A 22296-nucleotide genomic window follows, 5' to 3' on the forward strand; every position below is an offset into this window, starting at 1 on the left:
CTTGTACTGGTGCTAAGTCGCTGTGTGGGTGCTAAGGCTAGCGCCCCTCAAAGCTATTGTGGTTAACAGTAACTACAGGCCCAGTAAGCAAGGTGAGCTGTATCTCTGATTTTTAATTTTGGGTTGTGGTTGGTTTATTGGTCTTGTCAAAATCAGTTAAAGGCTAACTGTACTCTTTATCAGTCCTTACGAGGTTAGATATACTGATCACACATCCACACCATAAACCCTACACCCACTCCCCCACTCATTAACCGAACCAGCTGTTGAGATGGAAAGTCCAACTAGCACCCCCGCTGGCTGGGATGATCTTGGAGTGTGGTTGACGACCATGACCCACAACATCACCCCAGACTACGCGACCACGCTGAAGTCCGCCTCAGCCAAGAAACTGGAGAATAACCTGACGGAAATTCTGGCCAACCGACCAGAACAGAATTACGGCAGCAAGGAACTGGCTAAGATTTTGAGCATACTGGCTCATAACCTGTTGGCTCAGGTTAAGCTCAGCGAGAAGGAAGTGGCCGACTTGAAGCAGGAGGCCCAACAAAATGCAGACCTGTACCACCAGGAGGTCAAGAGACTCAACGAAGAGTCACAAGCCCTAACTGCACGCCACCAGAAAGAAAAGAATGAGGTGCTGCAGCAAAAGCATTTCCTGGAAGCTGAGTTGGAAGACTCCGAGATCATCCTAGCAGAAAAGGACAGGAAGATCCAAGAGCTCCAGGAGGAAAACCAGGACCTCCAGAAAAATCAGCAGGATCTCCACGGCGCTACGGGCCAGCCACCATCAGAAAACCCTGAGGAAGATAATACCCAGATGGCAGAGCTCCTGTCCAAAGCTGAGGAGAAATTAAAGGATAGAAAGGGCCGAATCAAAGCCCTAGAGGGTCATCTGGAGGACTCTAAACAACAGACTCACGACCTGGAGCAGGTGCTGTCTATCATGAAGACAGACCTCCAAAACGCCCAGGAAGGCCGAAAGTCTGACCAGGAAGAAATCGAGGCATTGAAACGGGAGCTACAGCACGCATACCGTTTGCGACAAGAGAGGCAAGACACCTCTAGCCTCCGAAGGAAGCAAGACACTTCTAGCCTCCGAGGGAAGCAGGAACCCCTTTGGGATCTTCGTGACACGGCCGAGCCCGATGAAGAAGAGAGGGACGGCGTGGACCGGTTGTACAGATCCCTGCCTTCCCCGTCACAACCGAGACTGTCAAGGAGACCTGATGACGGAGACTCATACCACCCATCTGCAGCACCAAGACTTGGGCACCAGCTCGGCACTGCTCTCAAAGACTTGGACCGGGTAGCCAGGAATATCAACACTTTCACACCCAGTCCATCAGGAGGCCATGATGTTCATGCCTACTTACAAGATGTGGAGTATCACACTGGCCGACTGCCCCACGCTACAGATGAGGATCGCCTACATTTGATAAGGATCACCTCCAGTCTCGAGGTGCGCAGTTTCCTCGACCGCCAGGCTCCCTCTGTGAGAGATGACTACACCAGGCTAAAACAAGCTCTAATACGGGAATTTTCAGATCCCGAGTCAGAGCAAGGACTGACAACGGCCCTAGATGTCAAGCAAGGCAGACAAGAAACGCCCCAAGCCTATTACCAACGGCTTCGGCGGGCCTACTTCGGGTCCAGAAACGAGCCAGATATGGAAGAAGATGCAAATTTCAAGACTCTCTTCTTGCGGAACCTCCATCCATATGTGAGTCACGTCCTGGGAGTGATGGCCTGCCCTCGAACCATGACTAGCCTGCAGCTGCGAGACTTGGCCATCAAAGCGTTCAACAAGCAAAGAGCCGCCTCCGAGAAATCCTCAAAGACGGCCACGGTTCTAAGTCTCGACCAGGACCGTCCAAACCTGGCTCTGGAAGGAACTCAAGTAGGAACCAAACCAAAGGTTCGGGATGCCCTGCACAGACCCCCAGCGGCCCGTCCAAGCAAAGAATCCCAGTCCCCACGTTGGTCCAAATCCAAGGATGACCAGCGGAAAGAGTCATTCAACTCCAACCGAACCACCGCGTGGCCTCGAAAAGCAAGCACCTGGAGGGCCCCTGGAGGAGACAGGACAGCCAGGTCATCGCCACCAAGCAGCCCAAGGCTTAACCGTTCCTCCCGCAAGCCAACCTACCAGGGAGGAAACCAATCTAGCTCCCCTCCAATTCGCATGACCCGTGAGGAGCTGCGTAGAATTGTCAAGGAGGTGACTAAGGAGCTCAGATCACCATCACCTAAACCAAAGGACCCCTCGTTATGACTAGGCACAGGTCCGGCAACCTACGACCACCAGTCAACAGCCCCAGAACAAAGTGCACATCGGCCAACTAAGACTAACCCTGTCGCCCAGATGAACAGTGTAGAACAACCACTCCAACTGATGGCATTACAGGCTGTTGAAGAGAATGATCATAACGACAAAATGCATGACGCTATGTCAGAAACTGACCTGGACCAACTAGACCTATATCGGGACCCCGCTGAAAGTTCCACTATAGTTCCTGAAAGTGCAGTCCTAGTGGTTCAGCTTCACACCGACACCACTCCAGAGGTCCCTGATGCCCTCACTGTTGCAGTGAAAGCCCCAGTCAAGTGCCTCTTAGGGGAACTACAAGAAAAAGGGATAGCCCGGAAGTTTTACCTAAAGACCACAGTGGAGCGGCTACTCACCTGCGAAGCCTTAGTCGACACTGCTGCCGACATCACCCTGATGTCATCTGACCTGTTCAACACACTTCTGGTATCCATCAAGCAACTAAGGAAAACCCTCAAGCTGCAACGATGTGACATGAATGTCCAGGCCTACTCCACAGTCGGCACCCAGATACAGTGGATGACCCCAATTCATCTCACCATTGGGCCCATGGAGGTGGTTCACCCAGTTTACATTTCACCACTAAACTCCATACCACTCCTGGTAGGCAAAGACCTCCTCAACCGTTTCGAACCTCTGATTGACTTCCAGAAATTGAAGATATGGGCTCAAGTGCGTGAACCACTACCATTAACACCAGTAGTCCAGTGTCATGCCCTCAACTCAGCCACCGGAGAGCACCCACCAGGGGACGAGGGACTGGAACCCCAGCTGTTGTCAGCCCAAAGCCACCAGGAACACCAAAACCTCCTGTGCACCATAAGCCAAGACCCTGAACTGGGCTCCTTTCGTCCCAGCATTCAAAAGGGGGTAGAGTTGGAAGAAGTCCTGATGGAAGACACGGTGTTGGCCTTGTGGACGGAACGATCAGCCATCAACCACGATCTATTCCAGTCACTACAACGAGCCAACCCAAACCTAATGTACACTGACAAAGCCGCTCGGTTCCCTCTGGGCACAGAGCCCCAGACCATTCTGAATGCTCAAGGTGTCTGCGCTCTCAAAATGAACTGGAATCAACGGCACCTACTGCACTATTTCCTCGTCATCCCCAACCTGCCACATCAAGTCTACATCGGGGCTGACGTGTTAATCCGCCTCGCTGCACGAGTCGACACCATCAACAACCTCTTATGGTGTCCACCCCGCAGTCAGACAATGGTGCCAAAACCCGACACTGCCAACCTCCGTTCAGGCCAAATCATACCAGAAGCATGTGCAGTAATCACAGAGTCAGAAGCTACGTTGCCAGCCTACACTAAGGGTGTTGCTGTACGTTTGAACTTAAAACCAGGTCAAACATTGTCAAACACCTTAGTGGTCTTTCAACCCACAATGGAATGCTCCGAATTGGGCTTGACCCTTGAAGCTACCCCGCTGTTGGAGGTGAACTCACGGTCATTCTATGTCCTATTCAACAACTGCACTGCTGCAGACATCGTGGTACCAAAGAGATCTCCACTTGGCTGGCTCATCGATTCCAACTTTCATGATTTTGAACTACAAGTGCCGGTGATCGGTAACCTTCCCCCAGGTCTACTCCCAGAACAGCCCAACCGGGACACGGTGTTTACTGTTCCGTCCCGAACCATCGCCATCACAACCGTGGCTCCTGTGGTTACCGATTCAGTGTATCGAGTGGAAGTCACGGAAGACCATCACATGACGGTGCACGCTGTCACCACACAACCCATGACGGTGGACCCTAAAACCTCAACGGCGTCCAATATTGCGGTCTCTCCTGAAGGGCCCGATGAACCGTATGAGGGATTCTATGACCAAATCCAGCAAGTCCTGAAGGAGGCCGATGCTCTGCAGTGTGAGGAAGACCGCCACAAATTACAGCAGGTTCTTTACAAATACAAAGACTTCTTTGCAAAAGACTCTTTGGACTGTGGCCTGACAGACATCCACATGGTGCGAATTCCGACGCGACCAGACGCGCCGCCCACCTATGTGCGACAATACAAAATTCCATTGGCATCATACGAACCAGTCCAAGATATCATTGATGAAATGCTGAAGAAAGGTGTCATCCGGCCCTGCAACAGCACATATTCATCACCCATTTGGCCTGTCCTCAAACCCAACGGTAAATGGCGCCCCACGATTGACTACCGGAAGTTGAATCAGCAAGTTCCTCTGTCCCGGTGGCCAATGACTCAGTTGGACCAAGAGCTCCATAAGGTCAGAGGGGCAAAATTCTTTTCTACTGTCGACGTCGCCTCTGGATTCTGGACTATCCCTGTGCATCCAGAGGACCAACACAAACTGGCGTTCACCTTCGCCAACCGCCAGTATACCTTCACCAGGTGTCCCTTCGGTTATGCCAACTCTCCAGCAGAGTTCAACATCTTCCTCAATAAGGCATGCCCCGACGCCAGAGTAAGAGGTAATCTGATCTACGTCGATGACATCTTGATGAAAAGTGCTACACTTGAGGACCATCTACTGGAAATTGACCATGTCCTGGGCCAACTGGCAATGGCAGGTGCCAAGATCTCCCTCAAAAAAGGCCAATGGTGCAAAACCAAGGTAAATTACGTCGGCCTGCTGGTGGGTCCAGATGGCATTGAACCGCAATCCAGCCGTGCCCAGGCAATCCAGGATATTAAGAGACCAACCAATGTTTCAGAGCTCCGCAGTTTTCTGGGCGTCTGCAACTACTCCCGCCAGTTCATTGAATACTTTGCAGACATAGCTCGCCCCCTTACCGAGCTGCTGAAAAAGGATACCCCTTTCCAATGGACAGATACACATGACAAAGCCATGCAAGAGTTGAAACACCTCCTCTGTAAAGCACCCTGTCTGGCCTACCCAAACCCTGACAGAGAGTTTCACCTGGAAGCGGGTTTCTCCAGTCAATGTCTGAGTGCTGGCTTGTACCAAGTGTATGATCAAGATCGACGAGTGGTGGCCTACGCCAGTAAAAACCTTCTTCCACCTGAGCAGAAATACTCAGACTGTGAAAAAGCGCTGCTATCAACTGTATGGGCAGTAAAACATTTCTCGAATTATGTTGGTGGCCAGAAAATCATCATTGAAACATGTCACCAACCAGTCACATTCCTGCACAGCCAGCGCATTCGAGACGGCACTGTAACCAATGCCCGAATTGCAACCTGGCTCATGACCTTACAGGGCCGGAACATTGAGGTGCACTACTGCCAAAACAGGAAACTGCCTTTGGCCACGGATCTCGCCATCTGCCAGCACTGTTCGCATAACATTCCGCCTTTAAGTGGCACGCCAGTTGACCCACCTCCATTGGCATCATCCAATCATCACTATTTTGATGACAATGCCTGTCAAGGGATGATAACGGCATATGTGGATGGCTGTTCATTCAACCACAAAGGTACGCTTAAAGCCGGCGTGGGAATTGTATGGGTGAATGACAACCCCTGCCAACCACAAATGTTCCAGCTGGGACATAACACATCCCAGTATGCAGAGATGTCAGCTATCCTCATCACCCTTCAGACAGCTAAGAAACACAACATCCAGCAGCTACTCATCTGCACGGATTCAAATTATGCACGTCTAAGTTTTATGTGCCATCTGCCGATCTGGAAACAAAATGGCTTCCACACATCCAGCAATAAGCCAGTCAAGCACAAGGATATCATACTGGCATGTGACGCCATTGTTGTGGATCGCGACATGCACATATACTGGAAGAAAGTTCGTGGTCACTCCAAACAACCAGGAGTTGACAAAACACTCAATGACCAAACTGACGCACTGGCCAAGGACGGCGCCCTGCATGGTGAAATCTGGACCTTCGAAGCCCACCCACCCTCCCATTCAGTGGCAGTCGTCACTCGTCGCCAGGCTGCCTCGACTTCGCCTGCTGTGTCAACCTCGGTGTCCTTGACACCTCAAATAGACATCCCGGATCTGATTTCCCTGCAGGCCACTGACTCAGCCATTGCCCTCATGGTCGCACACCTCTCCGACCCTGCGACCACGCCCCTCTCGCCTGATGCATTGGCTGCCGATGCTTCTCTTCGTCGTTTTCACTCCGTGGCGCCCTCCCTCCGTCTGTTGCATGGCGTCCTCTTCTATGTCACTGGTGATCACTCTTCGCCACGTCTCGTGGTTCCCCAGTGCCAAAGGGGGGTGATGATGATGCATGCCCACGACGCACCATATGCGGGACATCGTAGTGCCAAAACTACATATGAGGCATTAAGTCAAGTGGCATACTGGCCAAACATGCGTCAAGACATAACTGAATATGTTCAGGCATGCCTACTCTGCTGCCAGTTCCAACCGGCGAATCCAAACCATAGAGCACCACTGCAACGTCGAGGCATCTGTTTCCCATGGTCGGACCTCCAAATTGACTGGGTTGGACCACTCCCCAAGTCAACTAGGGGAAACAAGTATTTCCTCACAGTCACCTGCGCCTTCACCAAGTGGGTGGAATGCCTGCCAGCTCCGAATGACACGGCTCAAACCACCGCCTGTCTACTGATGAACCACGTGTTCTCACGATTTGGGCTGCCGGTACAAATCGATTCCGATCGAGGCACCCATTTCACTGCAGAGATCATGCAGGAAGTCTGGAAGCTCCTGGGCATCAAATCTCAACTCCACATCAGCCACCACCCCATCTCGTCAGGCCAGGTGGAACGCACCAATCGGACGGTCGTCGAGATGCTGAAAAAGTACGTGGCAGCGAACCAAAGAGACTGGGATATCAAGTTGCCTTTAGTGCTGATGGCCATCAGAGCCACTCCTCACAAATCCACTCGAGCAACCCCGTTCGAGCTCATGACGGGAAGGCAGATGACTTTGCCTCTCCACCTGCTGTACCAGCCAGGAGACAATAACATTGTAACGGCGTACACCACCCATCAGTACCTCGAGGACCTGCATCGACACCTAAGGACTGCTTTCGCCTTCGCCCAGAAACACTTGCAAGAAAGTGCCACGGGCAGGAAAGCCTACTATGATCAGAAGGCCTCTCACCAGGAACTCCAGGTAGGGGATAAGGTATGGTATTATGTGTTCGCCCAGCCAACCCAGACCACCGGACAAAATCCCCGAAACCTGTCCAAAAAGTTCCTCCCTCACTGGGCAGGACCCTATGAGATCATGGACAAACTCTCACCAGTGGCCTATCGCATCAAGATCAGCAAAGGCCCAAAGGAACCCGTCCTGAAATGGGTCCATCGGAACCAAATCAAGATCCACCGGGGCCTCTCCAAACAGCTTCAGGACCCCATGAGCACTCCGCAGAAAAAGGGGACAAATGGAAACGCCTAAACCATCATAGCAGAAGAACTACACCAAAGGGGGGTGTCACTTCACATATGTACACCTTCCACTTCACAAGCTAGCCACACCAAACTTGCCTGGTTGAAGTAAGGGGTAACTGGTGACCTTTGTTGCCTCTGCCCAAAGTTTATTGTTTTATTTTATTATTTTAATTTGTTGTTTTTGAAGGTAACCCTGGGTGGCTCACGCGGGCCCGGGAACGCCTTTGAAGATTAGAGTAAGGGTCGAGCTAGACAGACCACTCACACAGCTAGCGACAGGAACCAGGCAAGTAACTCTCCTGTATTGTTTTGATTAGAATAGACCAAAGGCTATGACCATAACCCAACCCTAACTAAATTGGCAACACTAACTGGTAGGTCCTGCTGCTTTGCCGGTACTAATCATGGTTGTTTTTGTGTGTGTGTTTTTTTTTTTCTACCCGGTAGGATGGGACCCATGTTCGTAGTGCTGCTGTGCTGGACATTGGGGGTACAGTCCCAGACCGAGACCGTGCTCCCAGGGCCGACCTCGGGCATAGTCCTGCGGGACCAACCGGGTCTGTTGATAACCAATTGCCGAACCCATACTCAAAAGGTGTATGTTCGCCTCAACCCCTTTGATGTATGCCGGGCTCATTACCCAGTACAGTCGCCTCAGACAAGCTGGGCGGGTAGTCGTTGGACCAGGGAAGCCGTTGAGCATGCAGAGGCTGACCTCACCCACATGCTCCAACAGCTGGACAAAGTGACCATCACTCAGTCTGAACTGAGTGGACAGTCACGTCGCCCTAAACGTTTTATAGGTGCATTACTCGGGGCAGCTGCCGCTGTTGGTACCCTTTTTAACATTGGGGTAACCACAGTCAACGCTGTCAATGTAGCCACCGTTAAGCGCAGTGTTAATGAGCTACAGGAGGAGATGCCCCAACTTAGGGAACAGCTCCGTACCCAAGCCCAAAGCCTCCAAACCATAGGACAAACATTGAAGGGAACCGTGGTTGTCCTTAACACCCACAGTGAGGCCTTAAATCATACCATAAAGACAGTAAACAAATTATTGTCTGTCATCCAGACCGACTATGCCCACACTCAGATTATAACTACCCTTATGACCGACATGTTGCGGGAGGTAAGTTCCTCCCTAGACATGTTGATTATGGGTCGAATTCCCCCATACCTGGTGTCGCTCGGTCTGGTCCAGCAAATCCTTACTGATACCTTGTCAGGCCCCCCCCAAACTCTCCAGACGCATGTAGCTTACTCTCTGGGGAGTGCCATCCCACTTTATGTAGATCCGTTGGAACGAGAGTTGGCTTTCCTGCTAACTTTGCCTATCATTGAGTCCAACAATGTATATAGGCTCAAAGACGTAGTCAATGTGGGCTTCTGGCAAGGGGAAACCCGAGTCAAGATCCATACACCTGATGTGGTTGCCTACCATGAGAGCAATCCGCAACTTTACCTGGCCCCCAACCTGAAAATGTGCACCCGCACCAAGGATGTGCATTACCTGTGTCCCAGCAAGCCTTTCATCAGGGACAACACTGAGGGAATCTGTGGCCTCCAGCCCATGGAGAATGAAGCCCAGTGCCCCGCAGAAGCTATGCCTCGCCACCAGGTGATGGTCACTGAAGCTGAAATCGTCGGCGATCAATGGTTGGTTAACACCCCGGCTAAGTATGCAACACTGACCTACGATCAGCACGACACGGCCACCCGTGTCCCGCTGCCTAACCAAACCATTTGGGTCAAGGTCCCCAAGAATGCCATTTTGCATATCGAAGACCTGGCCCTCTATCACCTCCCCGCCGAGTATTATGAAAGTGAGCTTGAAATCTCCCCTTTCTTTAGACAGCGCTCCCTTGCCCTAGATCCCCAGTTAGAGGATCAAATTAAAATCACTGGCTCCCAGACCATCGACCTGACCCCGGTCGACAACGTAATCAAGGCCATAGCCCGATTACCCGAGATAAACCCAGCAGGAATAGTACAGGCTTGGTCCGCCGCCGACACCGCCTTATGTGTTGGAACGGCCCTAGGCTACGTGTCAACAATCTTTCTGACCTGTCTGCTGAGTAGGAGGGTGCAGGGACTGCAAGGTTCCGTGGCAAGATTAACTGCCCATCGGCCCCGATTGTTTAGAAGTCGGGAGACCCCCACTCAGCCAGATCCAGAACAACCGCTGAACCTTATTGAGATCACTCCTGCTGTTCCCCACAGGCAACCGGACCAGGAAGCAACGCTTCCCCGGGGTGACTCGTTGGAGGAATTAGCTTAGATAAGGGCCCCCTTTCTGCTGTAAGCTAGTTTAACCATAGTCAGTGGGTAACCCCAAGACTTACTTCTGTGTTTTTTGTTTCCTTCCTCCTTTCCTTGTTTTATTTGCAAAAGCATAAAGTGCCAAAAAGACTGCCAGGGTAGTGCCTTCCACCGCACCAGGGTAGCTGACGGGATAGAGGTGTTGGTTGCGTGCTTTTGTGTCTGCTCTTCCCATTTCCAACCAGGTGTGCTCGGTGACATCGCCGATGACATCGACCAAAAGGGGGGAGATGTAGGATTCAGGACTGCAAACATGAAGCACACCAACACCTGGCCTATCTGCCTGGTGACTGGAGGGTGACCCCATCAAAGATTGCAACTCTTGCCACACCAAAGGCTGTAATTCTGTCACCCCTGACCAACTGGAGCAACATACGAGTAAACAATGTGGCCTCACCTCCTCAAGAACTAATCATGGGACCACATGTTTCTCTCCTATAAGGACTTCTAAAGTGGATCAATGACGCGATCAGTCATTGGTTTACATGTGACTGAGTCAAAGAATACCCCCACAGGATATTCAACATCCTCCTGATAACGAACCGTCTGTCTCAGGAATGTGGTTTTCAAAGCCCCTTTGTTGTCACACCACGATCATTCATTTACCCTAATGACTGGAGTTGGGGGGGGGGGCCTTGAAACCATACAACACATCTGAACAACACATCCTGAGTCTCATAAGACGTTGGTGGCCCCTGAGAAAGTGAACTTTAATGCACCAATATGGACTGTAGGCAATAAGGGTTGCCAAACATGCATCTAATATCAATGACAAAGGTCAAGCTTGTTACAGGAGTTAAGTTTTATCAACTTGAGTGTACAAGCAAAGGTAGATGTGACCCCGTTGTGATTTGTCATGTCATGTTTGGTGTCATTTTGTTCCATAGGGTGTAAGAAAACCAATTCTCAGGTGATTTTCAGAATTCCTCGAACAGATTGCATGATATGAAATCAAGTAGAGGAATATTTCATCTAACTCTGGTCTTTCGACCCCTCTCAAAGGCGGTCTTCCCTTTGGCCAGGAGGTTGAGACAAAGGGGTTTGCCCTTTGAAACTTATGACCGTCGGTAACCGTGATTGGCCAAAGACCACCGCCTGGGAGGGGCTGAAAGAGTTAAAATCAGTGTGTGTCCAAGAGAGAAACAGAGCTTACACCATCCAAGCTCCATACAATAGAGCTTTACCATCACAAGTGTCTCAAAGAGCTTTTTATCATCCGAGCTCCATACGAGAGCTTATCCCACCGAAACTACGGAACCAGATCGAGACCCCCGCAGAGCTTTTCCTGCGTGACTCCGTTCCAGCAAGCGACCAATCCACCGCAAGCTTTAGCTCCAGCTTCGTCGCTTCCCTTCTCCTCCGTACGTCTGCTGCAATCAGCTGGTCCTCTCCGTCAACGCCGCGAGGTTCCAAACTCCGTTCCGATCCTCACTCCAGGCTGTACGCAAGTAGCCATACTCTCTATTGCTTCAGTCTCTGGTGCGGTAATTAAATTTTAGTCAGTTAATGTTGACTACCTTCTAAATTTCCCTGTATCAGAATCAATCTCTCTCTCTCTCTTCGGCACACTTGAGTGGGTTATATTTCTTTCATTGAAATCTTTTGTTCATGTCCGTACTCATCACTTGTTTCTTATTCATGTCACTCCAATTTGGCCATTCATTGTATGTTTCATTTTATGTTTGTTGATTCATCTGTACATATCCCCATAGATATATATATATATATATCATTTTATCATAGTTAGGTTTGTGTGATTGATAGTGTAGTTAATAAAGTGTGTTAAATTCACGTCCGTTGTTTGTGGTTTATGAGTGGAATTCTTGATCCCTATTCGGAAAAGATCCGACTGCCCTTTTAATTTTGATTTGATTATTTCCAGGCAAAGACTATCATTTTAAGGTTGTAATCTTTTCGATTTAAACTGTTTTCCTGCCTGATCACCAGGAAACGCAGTTTCATCGGTCCTTGTTACATCTTTTCTCCGGCCAAGTTGCCGTGATAAACTAATCATCACTTTCAAAGTGTTGAATAGTTTATTCTTCTAATTTCCCCATTGTTTTATGATAGTCAAACTAAGCGAGTAATCCTACATTTACTAGATATTTTTAGTAACCATTTTCTGGTTACTTAATGGTCTTTTTCTTGTAATTTCTTGCCATGTTTTTCCTTATTTAATGTTTTGTAATGTAATGTATAATGTATTATGAAATAAATCAAGTGAAATGGGGTTTGAAAGAGTTAAGCCTACTATAAACAGAATTCATGGGACACACTGATGACACACTGATGGATCCTGTTATGTCTGGCAGAAAGCAGACAGCGTTTCACAACAGAAACATCACACCAACAGTCAAACATGGTAGTGGTGGTGTGGTGTGCTTGGAAGACTTGCCATCATTAAAGAAACCATGAATTTTGCTCTCCACCAGAAGATCCTGAAGAATGTCCAGTCATCTTTCCCTGCTCTGAAGCAGAAGCGTAACTGAGTGGTGCGGCAGGACAGCAAGTCCACCTCAGAATGGCTCCAAAGAAACAGAATGAAGGTTTTGGAGAGGCCTAATCAAAGTCCTGACTTGAGCCCCATTGAGATGCTGTGGCAGGATTGTAAATAAACTGTTGGTGTTGGAAAATCCTCTGATACCAGTGAATTACAGCAATTCTGCAAAGACGAGTGGACCAACCTCCAAGTGAAAGCCTGATCTCCAGGTACAGGGGCGATTTTAGGATTGTGAAACATCCAGGGCTTAGCCCAGAGAGAAAAGGTAATACACGCACAGCGCACGCTGCAAATTTTTTCATAAGCCATACTGTGCATGCATGTTTTTTCATGATGCTTTAAATAAACAAAATAGGCCTTTTATTATTACTTTTTTTTTTTTTTTTTTTTTTTTTTTTTTGCAAGTTTTGTAAGTGCTTTTTATCATGCCTTCAGCTAACTTAACGTTAGCACTAGCTAGCTAGCTAGCCAGCTAGGCTACAGCAATGCAGTCTGGATTTATGAACAGACTGGGAAAACAGTTGCCGTCACTTGCTGACTGGTGACCTTAGTGGATTACTTAAGCATCTGGATGACACATCACAGGTTCACCTGCGGAACAGGTAAGTTATGTGTTGTCATGCTAACGTTATCTGATGGTCTTGTTGGAATCCCGTTAACTGTTAGCCTTATTTTAACCATGGTAATGTTATGGGTTAGCTATGGGTTAGCCTGTTGTTGACTGCCTGTTCACCTGTTGTACTGTAACCCAGAATCATCATTAATAGTAATATGAGCGGAGCGATTGTGGAGCGGAGTGGAGCGGTATTTAGAGGAATTGGGGTGAGCGATTCGGTGCGAGGTGCGGGGCGCAGGGGTGGTTGGAGCGGGGCGGTGCGAGCGAATTGCCGTTACTGAGTGAGTTTGGTGCGACTATTTCTTCCTTTCCGAGCCGCTCACGTACTCTGGTACCAACTTGGTGACTTTCTCGCTAAATCTGGTGACTATTTAGGGTGTTTTTTTACTCACTTTTTGTCTCTCCCACGACGTTATTCCTCTCCTACAGCGTCCATTACAATCACGTGCAAATTGCCAATTATGCAAATTAGGCGATGACGTCATTTGGCGACTTCTAGCGACTTTTAGGACAGCCAATAGCTACTTTCCTTACTGAGGAGTTGGCAACACTGTCTTGTACCTACCTGCTTATCCCCTGACATCTCAAGTTTCATTCATGTTATTTCAGACTAAAATAAATACAAGTGAGACAGACAACTAGGTCACATCACCTCTTTTATTAGGGACCGAGCCCTATGGATGCTCCACAATAAACCACACTCAAATTTCAAAAGCAACCCATTTTATATTATTAAATAAAATGAAACTACAGAGTTGTCAGTGACAACTCTGTAGTTTCAATGAGCTGAAGCTCGTTGGGTGAATGACAGCGTAGCGACCTGGTGTTAACCCTCTGTATGCCAAATGCTATATTAGTGGATTTAATAATAACAGTAATAATAATAATGATAATTTGTTGTTATTTCTATCTGTTAAAACATTGAAACTACAGCATAGGAGAAGCTTTGAGAGTGTTTTTTTTGTTTGTTTGTTTGTTTGTTTGTTTGTTTTCTTACAGTAAATTAACATTCGGGGCTAATTACAAAATATCCGGGGCTTTAGCTCTGAATAAAACAGCCTAGTGACGCCACAGCTCCAGGTACAGGAAAGGTTTGGTTGCAGTTGTTGCTGCTAAAGCTGGAGCAACAAGTTATTAAGTACAGAGGGCGATTACTTAGTCACATGGGTGATATGAGTGGTGGAGGACTATTTCCCTTCAATAAACTGTATTTTGGGGTTTACTCGGGTACTCCTTGTCCTATACATTCTGTATGAAGTTCTGAAACCATTGAACATGGAAAATATAGGAAATCAGGAAGGGGGCAAATACTTTTTCACAGCATTGTATTTTTCCCATCAAATGCTGTGTTGGTCACACAGTGGTTGTGGCCTGTTAAACATACCATCACGCTGTGTGTTATGTCTGCTTGTTGTAGCAGCATGTCACCATGTGCTGGTTTTAACACCAAAATATGCACCAAGACATACAGTTTGCAAATCCACAATGGAACATTTTAAATGCAAAAGACTCATTGAATAGAGAAATGGAAGTAGTATCACATCCTAAATTATAGGTACATTTTCCATTTACTTTGCCCACGGGGTTGGTGGGGACACTTACACGTTCCTGTAAAGTTTTTTGGTAGATGTCTCTACCTGATGTCTTCATAGCTAAATCCATGGCTGCTTCATCATGCATTGATCACACTTGTTTGAGCAGCTCAAAGTGAACCCCGCAGCTCATTGAGGCTGTCTTTTGTATTCCTCAGTGATACTGAGATGTAGATAAATTATTTGGAGATCAGAATGACTGTTGTTGTGGTGTGTGTGTGTGTGTGTGTGAGTGTGAGTGTGAGTGTGACAGAGAGAGAGGGAGTGAGAGAGAGAGAGAGAGAGAGAGAGAGCTTTGCTGTGGGTGAGGTCAGGACAGTGGACACATCAACCGTTACATGTTGCCCTAATGGCATTTTGTCTGTGCTGAGCCGCCTGGAGTGGAGCCTGCTAATGCAGCCTGTCCTGGAGGAGTGTGGAGGGCTCTGCAGCCACGGCCACATTATGTTTTCATGTTGGTGTACACTGGAGGGAACGCTTCCACTGCACACTGATGATGAATCAAAACTTGTGTCTCCGCAACAGCAGTGAGCCACACAATTTCCAGGGTTTACTTACAGAAATCAGGGTTGTTGTTGTTTTGTTTTGTTTTTTTTTGGCCTACATTGCTGTGCTTTGTGGCAATGTAGGTCAAAAAGCCCAAAAATCTAGGCAAAAAAGGCCATAAAGTCACTATTTCAGGTCACTCTCCCTTTAATCACTTTCTCAGGGAACAGTGACTGCTAAATGAACACCAAACATACAGCTGCACCAATAGGAATCATAGTGGGCTATAGTTTTTTTTTTGTTTGTTTGTTTGTTTGTTTGTTTTTTTAACGTTAGCTTCAAAAGATAATATATTCTCTGACACAGTTAGAATTAGCACACTTTTTTAACTGGCATCACACAATTTATGACTTCCATAATTTGCCATTCCTGGTCAGTAATGTTGCAGTTTAGGGATTTAAAGTGCCTGGCCAGTGTATGAGTTGTTAGATATGACACTTCCTGAACCACCACTAATGTTAAATTACTCTTCACAGGTTAATGCATCAATAATCTAGCTCGCTGAAAGGGACCACTCTTCAAATTGAATACTTACAAACTTACTCAGCATATTATCAAGGACAGGGTAGAATACAGAGGCACAAAGTGCCTGCTCAGGACAGGCCTGTTTAGAAAAGAGGCTGTTTAAATGTTATCTTCATTTGGAGCAAATACTCCTCTTTGCAACAAGCAAGCATGGCATACCTGATACCTGCAGATTCCCCAGGGACTCTACTTTCACATGACAATGCTGTCTTCATGCTGTGGCAAAAAATGACCACACTACTTGCAAAATGTTGGCTAATGAGCAGGTGCAGTGTGTTTAACAGTAGACTAAAATACACGAAATTGTCAAACTTCTTTCTGATTTTATAAACTTTCCTGTAATTACGTGATTTTCAACTGTAGCTTTTTTTTCTTCTCCACTGAAAACAGAATGCTGTGCAGCTGAAGCGTCTGGCAGTGGTGCTGCAGCAGTGCAGCAACGCTTCCTCACAGGGAAAATAATTAGTGACATGGTGCTGAGGGTTCAGTGTATGGTGGCCATGGCCAGCCCCAGCCCCTGCCTGGCTTCACTGCAGGCCTGACCTCACGCTTTGCCATTTAGAGTGTAGCTGGCATCCATGAACCATCCATGGCCAGTGTCCATGGCTACACTGTAGCACAAACGTTCCAATGGAAACATCTGTAGCAAGCGTCCATGGCTACATATACCACAGTTGTTAGCACATAAAAATCTGTAGCTAGCGTCCATGGCTCCACTGTAGCAGAGCTGTGTAAAGACGCTGGAATAAGCTTCCCTGTTTCTAATCTTGTTAACCCAAGTGCTTGTCTGCAGGAACCAAGGAGCAATATCACATTCATACAAGGTTGCATGAGTTAAAGTGGTTATAAATCCACAACTTGGACCGTGCTTCTGGACTGGGGGTTAATATGATGACATGTGAAACAGTGGTATGCTCTGTTATGTTCTGATTTGTTGGATAGTTGGATAGTTTCTTTTCCCCAGCGCTACTGAACACCTTTCATGTAGCTTTCAGACAACTGCAGCCCAGCATCGTAACTGAGGCCCAGCACAGACCACAGACCACACAAGACTATAGTTCTACCGCTGGTTTTAAAGATTCATTTCTTTATTTTTGATAAGAGTCAACAGTTTTTTTTTTTTTTTTGTTTTTTTTTTGGGCAAATTTTAGGCTGTAAAATTCTTCGACACATCATCAAACTCAAACCTTCTTTGTTTAACAGTTTGAGTGGATTACGGCAGTTATTTTTCAGAATGCTATACTAGCTGGGGGGAAGTCCAGCTCAGTGGCAGGAGGCTAACAGTTAGCATTTGGAGCATCCAGCCAGTATCCAGCACTCAGTAACAATGAGAGGAAGATAGCACCACTACTGTCCTACAGAACAGCTGGGGGGAGGTGAAATAATATAACACTTTTCAAAATGGGTAAACAATCCCTTTAAAAATTATGGACAATCATAACTGAGTACTCGGTAAAGCCATGTAGCCTAACAGAACCTGATAAATCCCCCTGTGTATCTTCTTATCCAGTCATTCTCCTGCAGGTCCTCATAATAGCTCTCTAGATGTTTTGAAATAAATGTTGAAGGACACACATCAGCCTGGCGCTGGTCTGCATTTCCAACAAAAACACATCAACAGGAGCAAATCAGGTGTCTCACTTCACAACTCACTGAATTCTTTGTTCTTTTCTCTTATTCTTTTTTTTTTTTTTTTTTTTTTTTGGATCCCCATTAGCTTTCAGATGATGGTCGCTAGTCTTCCTTGGGTCCATACTTTAAAGGTAAACAACCATTCGTCAACATAATCCAATTTATGGCATAAAAGAGGCAGCTCTAATGAGAACCTAAAAATGATACCTCAGAGCAAAAACTGAAATAAAACATTCAGCACAAAAGCAGCAATGACAACAGCAACAAAAACAAATTAAAGCTGCAAGCAGCGTTGGACGGGCCCTCGCCCCCCCGTGCACGTCGGGGACGGCACGCATGTCGAAGCGCAGACAATTTGTCCGTTTGTGCCAGTTTTAAGGGTATTTTTTGGTGTTTTTATTTTGAAAGAGTTTTGGGCTTTTATTTTGAAAGGCCGCGGAAGTCCTAGTGTGTGACCGACACGAGTACTGGCAGCTGTGGCGTGATCAGACCAAAATGCAGGCACACACACTCACTCACTCACTCACTCACACAAACACACACACACACACACACACATACGCACGTGCACACACACACACGTGCACACACACACACACACACACACACGCACACACACACACACACACACACACACACAACGCCAACAAAAACCCACTGGTAGTACATTCACTGCTGGTGCCCCTCTGGCCACTAGCAGCGCCCCTCCAGCAGATGGCGCCCTTAGCATGTCCTAGTGTGTGACTGACTTGAGTACTGGCAGCTGTGGCATGATGACACCAAAATGCAGGCAGACAGAGAAATCCTCATTCAATCCAGTGGAGAAATCCAGAAAACCCACCCCTGTTTGAGGTGTCACAGCTCGGTCACCGTTTGAGTTACAGACTTGATTCAAAGTTTAAACGAGTCACGAGACTCGGATCTATAAATCTCCCATTTACATGATTTTGCTATCTTTTACTGTTTTTGAGTTATGGCAGTTTTAGTTTGAGAGTGTTTTCTGCTCCCTCTGAGCTCTTACAATGGGTGTGTATTGCGCATTCCTGAGGCAGCTAGAGTGAGTCACATGTCCAGGCAGAGTGCAGAGCAGAGCACACCAGAGTCCAAAACGTTTGAAAAGTCTTCACAGCTCCCACAAACTTGGTCCAATCCACATCAAAACTACATATTTTTGTAGGAATTTTTGTCCTCTTTCCATCTGCATAGTTTTCAAAGCCGTCAGACTTTTACTTTAGACTCCAGGGGCTTAATTAGTGCCAAAAGTCAGCCTCTTCACACCAAACTCCATGGGAAAAAATGAGGTTTTGGCTCTGGCCACTCCGACTTTGAGGGCTTATAAAATCCAAACGATTCAAATGAATAACAAGTTTTTAGCAACTTTTGTTCAGCACTGTGTCCTCTGTCATCTGTTAAATTTTCAAGCCGCTGCCATTTACGGCCTGGGAGGAGATAGATTTTGTTCAAAGCGGAACTTTGGGCGAGAACGTGAACATTCCAACACAAATTGCGGACTTTCTGTTGGTTTTAGAGGGGGGGTGTCAGCGCGTGATTTGTAGGGCTCGATGAGACCTACATTTCGGCGTTGGTTTGGTGTTTCTATCACATTCCTGTGGGCCGCAGCGGCTGCCTTTGTGTGCCTAGGTGGCGCTACGGAGCCCATTTTTGCACTTAGGGGGTCCGTTTGTCCATTTTATCAAATTTTTCGCCAGACCTGGCCTGCATGCCGAATTTGGTGACTTTTGGAGCATGTTTAGGGGGTCAAATTAAGGGTTATTTAGACGTAATAATAATAAAAAGAAAAAGAAAAAAAAAAAACGAAGGAAATACAATAGGGCTTCGCACTGTTCCAGTGCTCGGGCCCTAACTATGCTTATTAGATAGAAAAGCCCTTCAGTTTTTGCTCATGGCATTCTTTGACAATGCTTAATTTCAACTCGCTGACTAGGAGAAATATACATTCAATATGGACATTAAGGTGACATTATGCTATTTGCACATGCGATCTGACGTTTGTTTATGTCATTGCCCCTCTCCGCGCAGCTTTGTATCAGCGTTCAGACGTGTCTCATTAGTGATCTTGATACCTGATTTTGAGAGAACGTACCGGAGTTTGTATGTAATTTCCCAAGTTATATTTACTGTTATCACCTTGAATAAAATTCACACTACTGAATTCAGTCTATTGTAAAATGCATGAAGGCAAATTGAGCTTTGGTACAGTGGAGTGTTGGGCTGTGTAGTTACCTGGGCGTTATGAGTCCACATGGTGGTGAGATATCCTCATTAGCTGCTCCCTTGCACTGCCTGTCCACAATACTGTGTTTGTCTCTCCATTCACTTCCACAGTGCAGCAAAACAGCTCCCAAAATAACACTTTTAGCACATAAATGAACACAAACACAGCAGATTATGCCAATAGAAAAAAAAAAAAAAAACAAGTCCCAGCATCCCTTTTTTTCTGTGCAATTACACTTATTTGTGAAAGCACTATCAGGTTGTTTCTTCCTGGCGTAAGGTTATTATGCAAAATTTTCCTGCAGACGCTACTTGCCAGATCTACTTTCCAATTCAAATAGGAAAATAACAAGAAAAGAGTCGTTTAATTTCCTCAAAAAAACACAGATCCCGGGACTTGTAGTTTTTATATTGGCATGATCTGCTGGGTTTGGATTTGTTTATGTGCTTAAGGTGTTATTTTAGCAGGTAACCCTGAAGTCATGAAGTAGACAAGCGCCAGACGATTGCTCCATTTTTATAACTGTGCTTGCATGTCAGAGCAAAGCTGCATTATAACAAAATGGATGCTTTTGGGAGACACTTTGTGGTTTCATTTACCTTTTCCCCCATCAACAAACTAATTCATATGATTCACTTCACTCCTCTACACCTTGACACAATAAATCTGCATCACAGTTTACAGCACTTCAGTCAACAATTTTATAGAATGCGTCTGCTGTTTGCTGAGCAGTATATACTTGCACATTTTTTTTTTTTTTCAGAACATATTCAGAACTCAACCCTGATTATTCATGTCAGCACCTCTTTTATGTACGCATGTGTAGAAATTCAGGCTGTTGGAATATCAGATATTCAATATTCGACTATTATGGCAAAATTGGTAATGATAGTAATCATTAAATGCATTATTCAAATACAGAACTCCATTTGCTTTATTTTATACTTTATCCTACTACAAATCTACCTTATTATTATATTTGTTTAACAATCATTCAAAAAATAACAGCACATCTCTGTAAATGAATTTAGGACAGAGACAGTGTTGGTAATAATTTAATAGTAAAAAATGATGATATTAAGTGGGTGTGTGTGTGAGAGACAGAAGGGGCTATAGCGAAGTTCTTGAGGAAAAAGACCTGCATGTTCACTTGATCAGTTTTCAAGTTTGACCACAGAGATGTCTGGATGTTGACTGATTGATTTGATTTGACACTTTCATTTAAAAAGCAACCCCTGCCTGTGCCAGGGCTTAGAGTGCTTGTTCCCTCAACAACCACTGCTCTTCATGCCACACTAGTGGCTGGAATACAAAAGCCTCGCATGCCAGGTTTGCCAGCCTCGGGTGCCCTGGGCCCTATTTTTATGGAGGAAGTGTGTGACCAGCTTGTTTTCGCAATTTTGGTGAGCGGTGTCATCCTGGCAACAGGCACTATCCTGGTGTTATCTGGGAAACGGAGGCTTGGAAAGGAGTTACAGCACCAACCCAGTGACTTTAAAAGTTTGGCCCATTCACTCTGATTTACTCACCTTTTACATCACAACAATCACAAATCATGCAGAGGCACTACAGATTTCACAAAACATAATCAAAATCGCTCCATTTTGAAATTGTAATTTTTGATTGAAACACCCACCTTGTAATGTTCTGCTTCTGCTGCTAACAAAGTTGTCACCATTCATACACAACACAACTGATAATTGGCAAACAAACATTTCCCAGAAATACTCCCAAATTCAACCACACACACTCAACTGTTTAATGCTTGAATTTATTAATCCCCAAAAACATCATTTTTAATTGAAAGCATATCAAGTAAGAAATTAGGTTTTCATGTTCTCGACCCCCCAAGTTGACTCCCAGTGAGACGTGAGCCCCCACATGAAGTGAGTTTGCCCTGAGGACTCTGATATGAAAAGATAATTTGGTTTGTGATAATACTGAAATCGTCTAGGTGTCAAACGTGTCAGATAAATTCAAAGTGGTGAGACTGAAACATAATGTTAAAATAACTGCTCATACATATTGTTGGGTTGTAGCAGTATCTGGTGAATTGACTTTTTCAAAGCTGAGTAAATCCACTTGGTTTCTTTCAAAATCACAGCAAAAAAAAAAAAAAAAAAAAACAATCAAAACAAACAAACAAACAAACAAAAAAACAGGATGAACAAATTGCACGAAAGATGCATGAAAGGACCCCAAAATTAGCAACAAGTGAAAAGTTAGTGAAAAGTTAGAATGAACAGAAAATGAAACAAAAACAAACAGATAGATTAGCAAAAAAATTACCAGAAAATTAGTAACAAATTTTTTTTTTTTTTTTTACAGACGAGAGGACTATATTTGCATTTATTAAAATGATATATTTGAATGTGAAGAACAAGGGGTCCCTGGAGCCCACTTTAAAAGCATGTGACGTGGAAATGGCACATGTTCCTAACATCACTGGCAGAGGCATGCACTGAGCTGAGGGCCGTCTCTGCTGTTACCTGTGTTGTCCTCAGGTGGCATCACTGGGCTTCCAAGCACTCAGTGAAGCGGAGCGTTGACAACAACCCCAGGCTTTTAGTGGAACCTGAAACACTGCCACCCTGCAAAATGAGCCCTCTGGCGTGGGGCTGACGTCTGCTGTGTGGCGCTCACTGTCCTCGGCTGACCTCGTGGCTACACCTGC

The sequence above is a fragment of the Myripristis murdjan genome, chromosome 10 (assembly GCF_902150065.1).
Source record: "Myripristis murdjan chromosome 10, fMyrMur1.1, whole genome shotgun sequence".
Classification (NCBI taxonomy): Eukaryota; Metazoa; Chordata; class Actinopteri; order Holocentriformes; family Holocentridae; genus Myripristis; species Myripristis murdjan.